Genomic DNA, 12241 nt, shown 5'->3' with positions numbered 1-12241 from the left:
CTTATCTTTGATAAAGTAGGCAGGAATGTACAGTGGAGAAAGGACAGCCTCTTCAATAAGTGGTGCTGGGAAAACTGGACAGGTACATGTAAAAGTATGACATTAGATCACTCCCTAACACCATACACAAAAATAAGCTCAAAATGGATTAAAGACCTAAATGTAAGGCCAGAAACTATCAAACTGTTAGAGGAAAACATAGGCAGAACACTCTATGACATAAATCACAGCAAGATCCTTTTTGACCCACCTCCTAGAGAAATGGAAATAAAAACAAAAATAAACAAATGGGACCTAATGAAACTTCAAACTTTTTTGCACAGCAAAGGAAACCATAAACAATACCAAAAGACAGCCCTCAGAATGGGAGAAGATATTTGCAAATGAAGCAACTGACAAAGGTTTAATTTCCAAAATTTACAAGCAGCTCATGCAGCTCAATAACAAAAAAACAAACAACCCAATCCAAAAATGGGCAGAAGACCTAAATAGACATTTCTCTAAAGAAGATATACAGACTGCCAACAAACACATGAAAGAATGCTCAACATCATTAGTCATTAGAGAAATGCAAATCAAAACTACAATGAGATATCATCTCACACCAGTCAGAATGGCCATCATCAAAAAACTAGAAACAATAAGTGCTGGAGAGGGTGTGGAGAAAAGGGAACACTCTTTCACTGCTGGTGGGAATGTGAATTGGGACATCCCCTACGGAGGACAGTATGCAGGTTCCTTAAAAAACTACAAATAGAACTACCATATGAAACAGCAATCCCACTACTGGGCATATATACCCTGAGAAAACCATAATTCAAAAAGGGTCATGTAGCAAAATGTTCACTGCAGTTCTATTTACAATAGCCCGGAGATGGAAACAACCTAAGTGGCCACCGTCGGATGAATGGATAGAGAAGAAATGGCACATATATACAATGGAATATTACTCAGCCATAAAAAGAAACGAAATTGAGCTATTTGTAATGAGGTGGATAGACCTAGAGTCTGTCATACAGAGTGAAGTAAGTCAGAAAGAGAAAGACAAATACCATATGCTAACACATATATATGGAATTTAAGGGGAAAAAAAGTCATGAAGCACCTAGGGGTAAGAAAGGAATAAAGACACAGACCTACTAGAGAACGGACTTGAGCATATGGGGAGGGGGATGGGTGAGGTCTGACAAAGCGCGAGAGAGGCATGGACATATATACACTACCAAACATAAGGTAGATAGCTAGTGGGAAGCAGCCGCATAGCACAGGGAGATCAGCTCGGTGCTTTGTGACCGCCTGGAGTGGTGGGATAGGGAGGGTGGCAGGGAGGAAGATGGAAGAGGGAAGAGATATGGGAACGTATGTATATGTATAAGTGATTCACTTTGTTATAAAGCAGAAACTAACACACTATTGTAAAGCAATTATACCTCAATAAAGATGTTAAAAAAAGAAACCACAGGGTGATGGGAGAGACCGCAGACAAGTTTGAGAGCCCTGGCCTGGCTGCCCTGAGGCTGGTGTCCCAATAAATTAGCTCTTCAAAGGGTTATTCCTAAAACTTAGGACCTGTTCGGAAGGGGAGAGGCAGCACGTCCAAAGGAGGGCCTCTGGAGTGTGGAGTTCCAGAGTTTGGAGGCAGCAAACTCATCAACATCCGCTCATTTGTTCTGATGTCTCGGAGTAAAGCATTTGCTCTTGTGCACATGAGGAAAGTCTGAAGGGAATTGTGCCTTTACGAATTGTGGCCAAATCAGTTCATACCTATCAGTGCCAATAAATTATGTCCGTGAACGTCTGGTTCTTCAAAACAGAGCCGTTTGGCTGACAGGGTCTTTGTGCTCTGACCAGGTGTCAGACCTGAGCCTCTGAAGTGGGAGAACTGAATTCAGGGCATTGGATCACCAGAGGCCTCCTGGCCTCATGTAATATCAATTGACAAGAGTTCTCCCAGAGATATCCATCTCAACACTAAGACCCACCTCCACTAAATGACCAGCAAGCTCCAGTGCTAGACACCCCATGCCAAACAAATAGCAAGACAGGAACCCCACCCATTAGCAGGCTGCCTAAAATCATACTAAGTTCACAGACACACCAAAACACACCACCGGACATGGTCCTGCCTACCAGAAAGACAAGATCCAGCCTCATTCACCAGAACACAGGCACCAGTCCCCTCCACCAGGGAGCCTACAAAACCCACTGAACCAACCTTATCCATTGGGGGCAGACACCAAAAACAACAGGAACTACAAACTTGCAGCCAGTGAAAAGCAGACCCCAAACACAGTAAGTTAAGCAAAATGAGAAGACAGAGAAATATGTAGCAGAAAAGGAGCAAGATAATAACCCACCAGACCAAACAAATGAAGAGGAAACAGGCAGTCTATCTGAAAAAGAATTCAGAGTAATGATAGTGAAGATGATGCAAAATCTTGGAAACAGAATGGAGAAAATAACAAGAAACGTTTAACAAGCACCTAGAGAAACTAAAGAGCAAACAAACAATGGAGAACAGCAATAAATGAAATTTAAAATTCTCTAGAAGGAATCAACAGCAGAATAACTGAGGCAGAAGAACAGACAGGTGACCTGGAAGATAAAATAGTGGAAATAACTACCGCAGCAGAATAAAGTTAAAAGAATGAAAAGAATTGAGGACAGTCTCAGAGACCTCTGGGACAACATTAAATGCACCAATATTTGAATTATAGGTGTCCCAGAAGAAGAAGGGAAAAAGAAAGGGACTGAGAAAATATTTGAAGAGATTATAGTTGAAACTTCCCTAATATGGGAAAGGAAATAGTCAATCAAGTCCAGGAAACGCAGCGAGTCCCATACAGGATAAATCCAAGGAGAAACATGCCAAGACACATATTAATCAAACTATTAAAAATTAAATACAAAGAAAAAATATTAAAGCAGCAAGGGAAAAGCAACAAATAACACACAAGGGAATCCCCATAAGGTTAACAGCTGATCTTTCAGCAGAAACTCTGCAAGCCAGAAGAGAGTGGCAGGACACATTTCAAGTGATGAAAGGAAAAAACCTACAACCAAGATTACCCAGCAAAGATCTCATTTAGATTTGATGGAAAAGTTAAAACCTTTAAAGACAAGCAAGAGCTAAGGGAATTCAGAACCATAAAACCAGCTTTACAACAAATGCTAAAGGAACTTCTCTAGGTAGGAAACACAAGAGAAGGAAAAGACCTACAATAACAAACCCAAAACAATTAAGAAAACCAAAACAATTAAGAAAGTACATATCAATGACTACCTTAAATGTAGATGGATTAAATGCTCCAAGCAAAAGACATAGACTGGCTGAATGGATACAAAAACAAGACCATGTATATGCTGTCTACAAGAGACCCTCTTCAGACCAAGGGACACATACAGACTGAAAGTGAGGGGATGGAAAAAGATATTCCATGCAAATGGAAATCAAAAGAAAGCTGGAGTAGCAATTCTCAGACAAAATGGACTTTAAAATAAAGACTATTACAAGAGACAAAGAAGGACACTACATAATGATCAAGGGATCAATCCAAGAGGAAGATATAACAATTATAAATATTTATGCACCCAACATAGGAGCACCTCAGTACATAAGGCAAACGCTAATAGCCATAAAAGGGGAAATCGACAGAAACACAATAATAGTAGGGGACTTTAACACCCCACTTTAACCAATGGACAGATCAATCAAAATGAAATAAGTAAGTAAATACAAGCTTTAAATGACACATTAAACACGATGAACCTAACTGATATTTATAGGACATTCCATCCAAAAACAAGATAATACACTTTCTTCTCAAGTGCTCATGGGATATTCTCCAGGATAGATCATATGTTGGGTCACAAATCAAGCCTTGGTAAATTTAAGAAAACTGAAATCGTATCAAGTATCTTTTCCAGCCACAACGCTATGAGACTAGATATCAATTACCGGGAAAAAACTGTAAAAAATACAAACACATGGAGGCTAAACAATACACTACTAAATAACCAAGAGATCACTGAAGAAATCAAAGAGGAAATCAAAAGATACCTAGAAACAAAATGACAATGAAAACATGACAACCCAAAACATATGGGATGCAGCAAAAGCAGTTCTAAGAGGGAAATTTATAGCAATACAGTCCTACCTCAAGAAATAAGAAAAATCTCATATAAACAACCTAACATTACACATAGAGCAATTAGAGAAAGAAGAACAAAAGCCCCCCAAATTTAGCAGAAGACCTCATAAAGATCAGATCAGAAATAAAAAGAAATGAAGAAAACGATAGTAAAGATCAATAAAACTAAAAGCTGGTTCTTTGAGAAGATAAAAAATATTGATAAACCATTAGCCAGACTCATCAAGAGAAAAAGGAAGACTCAAGTCAACAGAATTAGAAATGAAAAAGGAAAAGTAACAACTAACACTGCAGAAATACAAAGGATCATGAGCAACTACAGGCCAATAAAATGGACAGCTGCAAGAAATGGACAAATTCTTAGAAAAGCACAACCTTCCAAGACTGAACCAGGAAGAAACAGAAAATATAAACAGAACCACCACAAGCACTCAAATTGAAACTGTGCTTTAAAATCTTCCAACAAACAAAAGCCCAGGATAAGATGGCTTTACAGGCAAATTCTATGAAACATTTAGAGAAGAGCTAACACCTATCCTTCCCAAACTCTTCCAAAATATAGCAGAGGAGGAACACTCCCAAACTCATTCTACGAGGCCACCATCACCCTGACACCAAAACAAGGTAAAGATGTCACAAAAAAAGAAAACTGCTGGCCAATATCACTGATGAACCGAGATGCGAAAATCCTCAACAAAATACTAGCAAACAGAATCCAGCAGCATATTAAAAGGATCGTACACCATGATCAATTGGGGTCTATCCCAGGAATGCAAGGATTCTTCAATATACCTAAATCAGTCAGTGTGATATACCATATTAAAAAACTAACTGATAAAATCCATATGATCATCTCAATAAATGCACAAAAAGCTTTCAATAAAATTCAACACCCATTTATGATAAAAACCCTCCAGAAAATAGGCATAGAGGGAACTGACCTCAACATAATAAAGGTTGTATATGACAAACCCACAGCTAACATCGTTCTCAATTGTAACAAACTGAAACCATTTCCACTAATATCAGGAACAAGATAAGGTTATCCACTCACCACTATTATTCAACATAGTTTTGGAATTTTTAGCAACAGCAATAAGAGAAGAAAAAGAAATAAAAGGAATCCAAATTGGAAAAGAAGAAGTAAAGCTGTCACTGTTTGCAGATGACATGATAGTATACATAGAGAATCCTAAAGATGCTACCAGAAAACTACTAGAGCTAATCAATGAATTTGGTAAAGTAGCAGGATACAAAAATTAATGCACAGAAATCTCTTGCATTCCTATACACTAATGATGAAAAATCTGAAACAGAAATTAAGGAAACACTCCCATATACCATTGCAACAAAAAGTATAAAATACCTAGGAATAAACCTACCTAAGGAGACAAAAGACCTGTATGCAGAAAACTATGACACTCATGAAAGAAATTAAAGATGATACAATCAGATGGAGGGATGTACCATGTTCTTGGATTGGAAGAATCAACATTGTGAAAATGACTCTACTACCCAAAGCAATCTACAGATTCAATGCAATCCCTGTCACACTACCACTGGCATTTTTCACAGAACTAGAACAAAAAACTTCACAATTTGCATGGAAACACAAAAGACCCCGAATAGCCAAAGCAATCTTGAGAAAGAAAAATGGAGCTGGAGGAATCAGGCTCCCTGACTTCAGACTATACTACAAAGCTACAGTAATCAAGACAGTACAGTACTGGCACAAAAACAGAAATATAGATCAATGGAACAGGATAGAAAGCCCAGAGATAAACCCACACACATATGGTCACCTTATCTTTGATAAAGGAGGCAAGAATATACAAAGGAGAAAAGACAGCCTCTTCAATAAGTGGTGTTGTGATAACTGGACAGCTACTTTTAAAAGAATGAAATTAGAACACTCCCTAACACCATACACAAAAATAAACTCAAAATGGATTAAAGACCTAAATGTAAGGCCAGACACTATCAAACTCTTAGAGGAAAACATAGGTAGAACCCTCTATGACATAAATCACAGCAAGATCTGTTTTGACCCACCTCCTAGAGAAATGGAAATAAGAACAAAAATAAACAAATGGGACCTAATTAAACTTAAAAGCTTTTGCACAACAAAGGAAGCCATAAACAAGCTGAAAAGACAACTCTCCGAATGGGAGAAAATATTTGCAAATGAAGCAACTGACTCTCCAAAATATACAAGCAACTCATGCAGCTCAATAACAAGAAAACAAACAACCCAATCCAAAAATGGGCAGAAGACCTAAATAGACATTTCTCCAAAGAAGATATACAGATTGCCCACAAACACATGAAAGGATGCTCAACATCACTAATCATTAGAGAAATGCAAATCAAAACTACAATGAGGTATTACCTCACTCCAGTCAGTATAGCTATCATCAAAAAAATCTACAAACAATAAATGCTGCAGAGGGTGTGGAGAAAAGGGAACAGTCTTGCACTGTTGGTGGGTATGTAAACTGATATAGCCACTATGGAGAACAGTATGGAGGTTCCTTAAAAAACTAAAAATAGAACTACCATACGACCCAGCAAGCCCACTACTGGGCATATACCCTGAGAAAACCATAATTCAAAAAGAGTCAGGTACCACAACGTTCATTGCAGCACTATTTATAATAGCCAAGACATGGAAGCAACCTAAATGTCCATCGACAGATGAATGGATAAAGAAGATGTGGCACATATATATTACTGTGGAACATTATTCAGCCATAAAAAGAAACAAAATTGAGTTATTTGTAGCGAGGTGGATGGATCTAGAGTCTGTCCTACAGAGTGAAGTAAGTCAGAAAGAGAAAAACAAGTACCGTATGCTAACACATATATATGGAATCTAAGAAAACAAAATGGTTCCGATGAACCTGGAGACAGGACAGGAATAAAGACGCAGACCTACTAGAGAATGGACTTGAGGACAGGCGGGGCGGGAAGGGTAAGCTGGGATGAAGTGAGAGAGTGGCATGGACATACATACATTACCAAACGTAAAATAGGTCGCTAGTGGGAAGCAGCCGCATAGCACAGGGAGATCAGCTCGGTGCTTTGTGACCACCTAGACGGGTGGGATAGGGAGGGTGGGAGGGAGATGAAGAGCGAGGAGATATGGGGATATATGTATACGTATAGCTGATTCACTCCATTATACAGCAGTAACTAACACAACAATGTAAACAATTATACTCCAACAAAGATGTTACAAAATAATATTAATAATAACAATCCACCCAAGGCCTGCAGTGACTGCTATGGCTATGGCAATAATTTTTGCTTTTTTGAGGGGAAGAGGATACCCATTATCAGAATTAGGAAGTTCTATTATATTACTGTACTGCAAAACAACAACAACAATTTTATGAATCAATTTTGAATTTTGCCAGATACTTTTTTCTTCATCTGTTGTGATAATATTATTTTTCTTTTTTTCCTGTTAATATAGTTAATTGCATTGATTGATTTTCAAATATTAAACCAAATTTCCATTCATAAAATAAACGCTACTGTGTCTCACAGCACCAGTGCTTTCCATTCTGACAGATTCAGTTTACTATAATCTTAGACAGGATTTTTGCTTCTACAATCATGGAAGAGTTTGGCATGTAATTTTCTATTACAAAATCCATGTCATGTTTTGGTATGGGGGGAGGGTTTGATTTGATAAAACATGTTGATATCTTTTTGGAAGGAGATTTTCATGAGAAGATTTCTAATTACAAATATATTGAAAAAATATATTTTTTCTTACGTTAGTTTTAAAATTTGTGTTTTTGAGAAATTTGTACATTTTATATTTTTCACACCTATTGGCCTGAATTTGTTTGCAATAAACTTCTGTTATCTTTTAAATATCTATAGGATTTGTATTGTGTCCCTTTTATTTCCATTGTTGACAGCGAGTACTCTCTCCTTTTTCATAATTGGTATTAGTAGGAGTTTATCAATTGTATTAGTCATTTTAAAACACCAACTTTTGGCTTTGCTGATTTTTTCTGTTATATTTTTCTATTATTTTAAATTTTGTTCTAAGCAGTATTTTATCTATATTCCAAATCTTTTAATGTATTTTATTTTCATTACCATTAAAGTTAAAAATATTTTCTAATTTTCATTTTGGGTTATTTAGAAATGTTACTTAATTACCAAATATTTGAACTTTTTAAAGTTATTTTATTACTGATTTTATTATTGATTTTTTTTACTTGTGCTGTTCAAATCCATATTTTTCTGTTTTTGTGTGTGTGTACATGTGGTGTGTTCTATCAGCCTAAGAGACATATGTTAAAATTTCTAAGTACATATGTAGATGTGTCTATTAATACAGTCTCTGTCCATCTTTTGCTTCATTTATTTTTAGCCCATGTGATTAAATTTATACAAATTTAGAGTTGTGGCATCTGCCTGCTGAATTAACTGTTTTAACATTATGAAATATTCTTTTTAAAGTATAAGTTTTATGTAGAAAGCCTGTTTACATTCTGAAGTCCCATTGCTGAAACATAATTACAGCTCCTTACATAATTATAGATTCTTATGTGGTGTATTGGCTCTGGTTTCACCACATTATAGATGATATGTGTAGCACAGAGCAGAGTACACAATGGATTTTAAATAAAATAATCTCATTTTTTTCTTCAAATCATGGGATTTCTTTGTGCCTATATATCATGTTTGATATGGGCCAATATTGTTGAAAAATCTGGGAAAGACCTTGATACCCTAGGTTTGGTAATAATGGAAGGTTTATTTTTATTCTAAGGTAAAAGTGGATATAGATAATTAGAGCCTTTAAGGGAAAACAGGTGATAAGCCCCAACCTTTCTCTGTGCCATTAACAATGGCATTCGGTGATGCTGTTAACTTAATGGATAATGGCGGAAGCAGAGTAAGGATCTGGGGCTGGCAGAAGAAGTGGAATTGCTGAATCAAGGATTTGCTTAAGAAGTCAGGAGCAAACTGTAGAATACAGATTCTTGGGAAGTTCTGGGACAGGATTGCTCCCTTTCCCTCTAAAACTTACTCGGTTCAATTTAGCAGTCTTCTACTTGACACTAACCATATTCTAATATTTCTAGGTGTTGAAGTTCAAAGACAAATAAGACGCAGTTGCAGTTCTTGAGATATCTGTCATCTGATGGATGAAAGAAACACAAACAAATGTTTTGAAGTGAAATAAAAGAGAATGTGAAGTCAGACCATTGCCAGACACAAAGGAATACCTGTGACAGTGCCAACTTGTAATGCAGCCACTAACACGAAGGGAGAGGTGGGCATAAGACAGGGAGTAAATGGAGGGGTGAATAGTAAGAGCTAATTAAATGCTTGTTTACTGGATCTTGAAATTATTGGAGATTTTTGTCAAATGTTTAATTTTCATATGCAATCTAGAATATTAGTACAATTTTGCATATTACATTTAGAGAGTAACATGTTTGTATAATAACATTAAAAAATTTTCTAATTTTTCTGTATATTATATGCACTAAAACTTTGTAAAATATATTAACTCCTCTTCCAAAAATCAATAATCTATCATCTTGTAGAAGGCACTTGTTTGCTCAAAGTTACATGTAAATAAAATTCTATGACCATTTTTTTTAATTTTAATTTTTATTTTTTTTGCGGTACGCGGGCCTCTCACTGTTGTGGCCTCTCCCGTTGCGGAGCACAGGCTCCGGATGCGCAGGCTCAGCAGCCACGGCTCACGGGCCCAGCCGCTCCGCGGCATGTGGCATCTTCCCGGACCGGGGCATGAACCCGCGTCCCCTGCATCGGCAGGCGGACTGTCAACCACTGCGCCACCACAGAAGCCCTCTATGACCTTTCTTTCCTTGTAGGTGATATTTTGATGAGAGAAGGTGCATAGCAAGAGACCTCCTATTTATATGAAGGAAACTACAGCTTTTAGATTTCTAATGCTAGTGGAGGAGAATTTGACTGAGCTAAACATGTTGAAAATTCAGCCTTGACAGCTGGAAAAGATAAATGAAATCCAGTTTTTCTGCCTGGGTCATTATTTAAGTTCCTGCTTGGGATTAGGATAGGACTTGAAGGCATCACCTTCTGTAGATCATCTGCCTTGCTCCTAGATGCTTCCATTTATACTGGGTAAATTTGCCCCAGCAGAGATGATTTATAGGGGATGATATTCCTTGTATATGGTAAATGTCACTAAATTATACCAGGAAATTTGAAAAGCAATTAATTTAGAAAAAAATTATATGAATAATTTTAAAAATCCTAGAAGTTAATAATAGTTCAGTTCCATCTGGAATGTTACAAAATTGAAAGCCCTAGATATAACTTCTTGAGCAACTGCTCAGAAATCTGACTTTTAAAAATTGCCAAAGAGCAAGGAAGTGGAATGGGAATCATATGATGATGCATATGACAAAAGAATAAGAAGTTATGTAATTTTTTTCCTCTGGATTGATTGTCTTAGAGGTTGGAGTCCTGGTTTCCTATGTAAAGGTATGCAACTCATTTTTGATGCCTAAATACTAAGTGAATAACTCAATTATAATCTATCATCAAATTAAACATGAAAATAGACTTTTTATTTCAACTTAATAAAAATATTTTATATTAATTGAACATGTACCTACTATGTGCAAGGCACTGAGTGAAATAAACACGTCAGGAGTGCACAGGATCTGCTCTCAAGGAATTTTAATCTAGTAGAAGAAAGAAAGCAGACACTCAGGAAAGGATGGAGCACATTCCAAATAGTAAATTACAGACTTTCAGTGAGTAATAAAATCATGCTAAGGCACTCAGAAAGCAGAGTATTTCCAGCTCTGTTAGTCCAGAGACTTTTTTTTTTTTTTTTTTTTTTTAGTCCAGAGACTTTTAATGGAGGTCATGAAGGCAATTATATTTGAACTGCCTCTTGAAGAATGAGTAAGATTTGAATAGATGTAAATGAGTGGGAAACTTTTCCACAGAGGAGTATTAGTAAACATGTAAATAGGAAAACACAATTGAGCTGACTTGGTAGGCTACAGATGACAAATTCATGGAAGACAGTTATGAGAAAAACTGTTAAGGGAGGTTGGGACCCTGTTTGTAATGGGCATTGAAACCTGTGCCAGGAATGTAGACTCTAATAATCATCGATATCACAAGTCCTTCGCAATAAGCGAGGGAGTTGTATGATTGAAGTAGTGCCGTAATAGTTCTAGAAAGATTGCAGAGGACAGCGGTGAAGCAAGAAGGCCGTAAAGATGCTGTTAAGTGTCTAGGCACCACATCTCAAGATAAGGGGACTGGGGGCAAGGGATTTTTAGTTAGATCTATTTGTATAAAATGAATAAAATATGGAGAGTAATTAGATATTGTTGGTTTTAGGAACAATACAAAGAAAAGTAATGACTCCGTGAATAAAAATACACAGGTCTGGAGAGAGAACTGGAAAGGGCAATACAAATGGAAATTCCCACCATATTGTTTCTTATAAGGAAAGAAATTTTAGAGCTACAACATTGCTGAAGGAAAATATTTGTAGTCATCAGTACAGCTATGAAAGTTGAAGCTAAGAGGGTGGGCAGGCTTCTTATGGACTCCATACGAGATGAGAAGAGTCATATAGCAAAGGCTATGATTAGGGCATACCCACAATTAATCCCATAAAGAATCCAGTATAGGACAAGGGAATGAGTTTTCAAAAAATTAAAAGGACTAAAAGAGATAGAGTATTACTGAATCCAAAAAAGTCTTAAAAAGAAGAGTTGGTAGTTTTCTAAGGTACAACAGAAAGATAGACAAAGTAAGGACTGGCAGCCAGCCATTCTAACATACGGTTATGAGGTGCCTGTAGGATTCTAAAGGTGCAGGTTTCAGAAAGTGAAGAATAAGGGGGAGTACATGCATAATTCAGGCCTGACAGGTTATCAGTTTTGGTTTCTCTCCATTCAATCATTCACAACATATTTGTGGAGCACCTCCAATGAGCTTTAGGGATTGGGGATATAGCAGTGGACAAAACAAATTCTTTCATGCTTCTTATATTCTAACAGGGAAACAAATGTATATCAAGTGGTGATGAGTTAAAGAAGAAA

General features: G+C 36.9%; 1 long non-coding RNA gene across 2 annotated transcripts in view; it reads left to right on the top strand.

Annotated features, from left to right (window-relative positions):
• Positions 1 to 9767, top strand: part of LOC132413640 (uncharacterized) — a 138216-nt gene extending 128449 nt beyond the window's left edge. For both annotated transcript variants that reach the window (XR_009516779.1, XR_009516778.1), the window contains one exon: positions 9260 to 9767. This is a non-coding gene — a long non-coding RNA (uncharacterized lncRNA). The remainder of the gene's footprint in view (positions 1 to 9259) is intronic.
• The last annotated feature ends 2474 nt before the right edge of the window (positions 9768 to 12241 follow it).

The sequence above is a fragment of the Delphinus delphis genome, chromosome 18, assembly GCF_949987515.2.
Source record: "Delphinus delphis chromosome 18, mDelDel1.2, whole genome shotgun sequence".
Classification (NCBI taxonomy): domain Eukaryota; kingdom Metazoa; phylum Chordata; class Mammalia; order Artiodactyla; family Delphinidae; genus Delphinus; species Delphinus delphis.
This window is presented reverse-complemented; position numbering and strand designations above follow the sequence as displayed.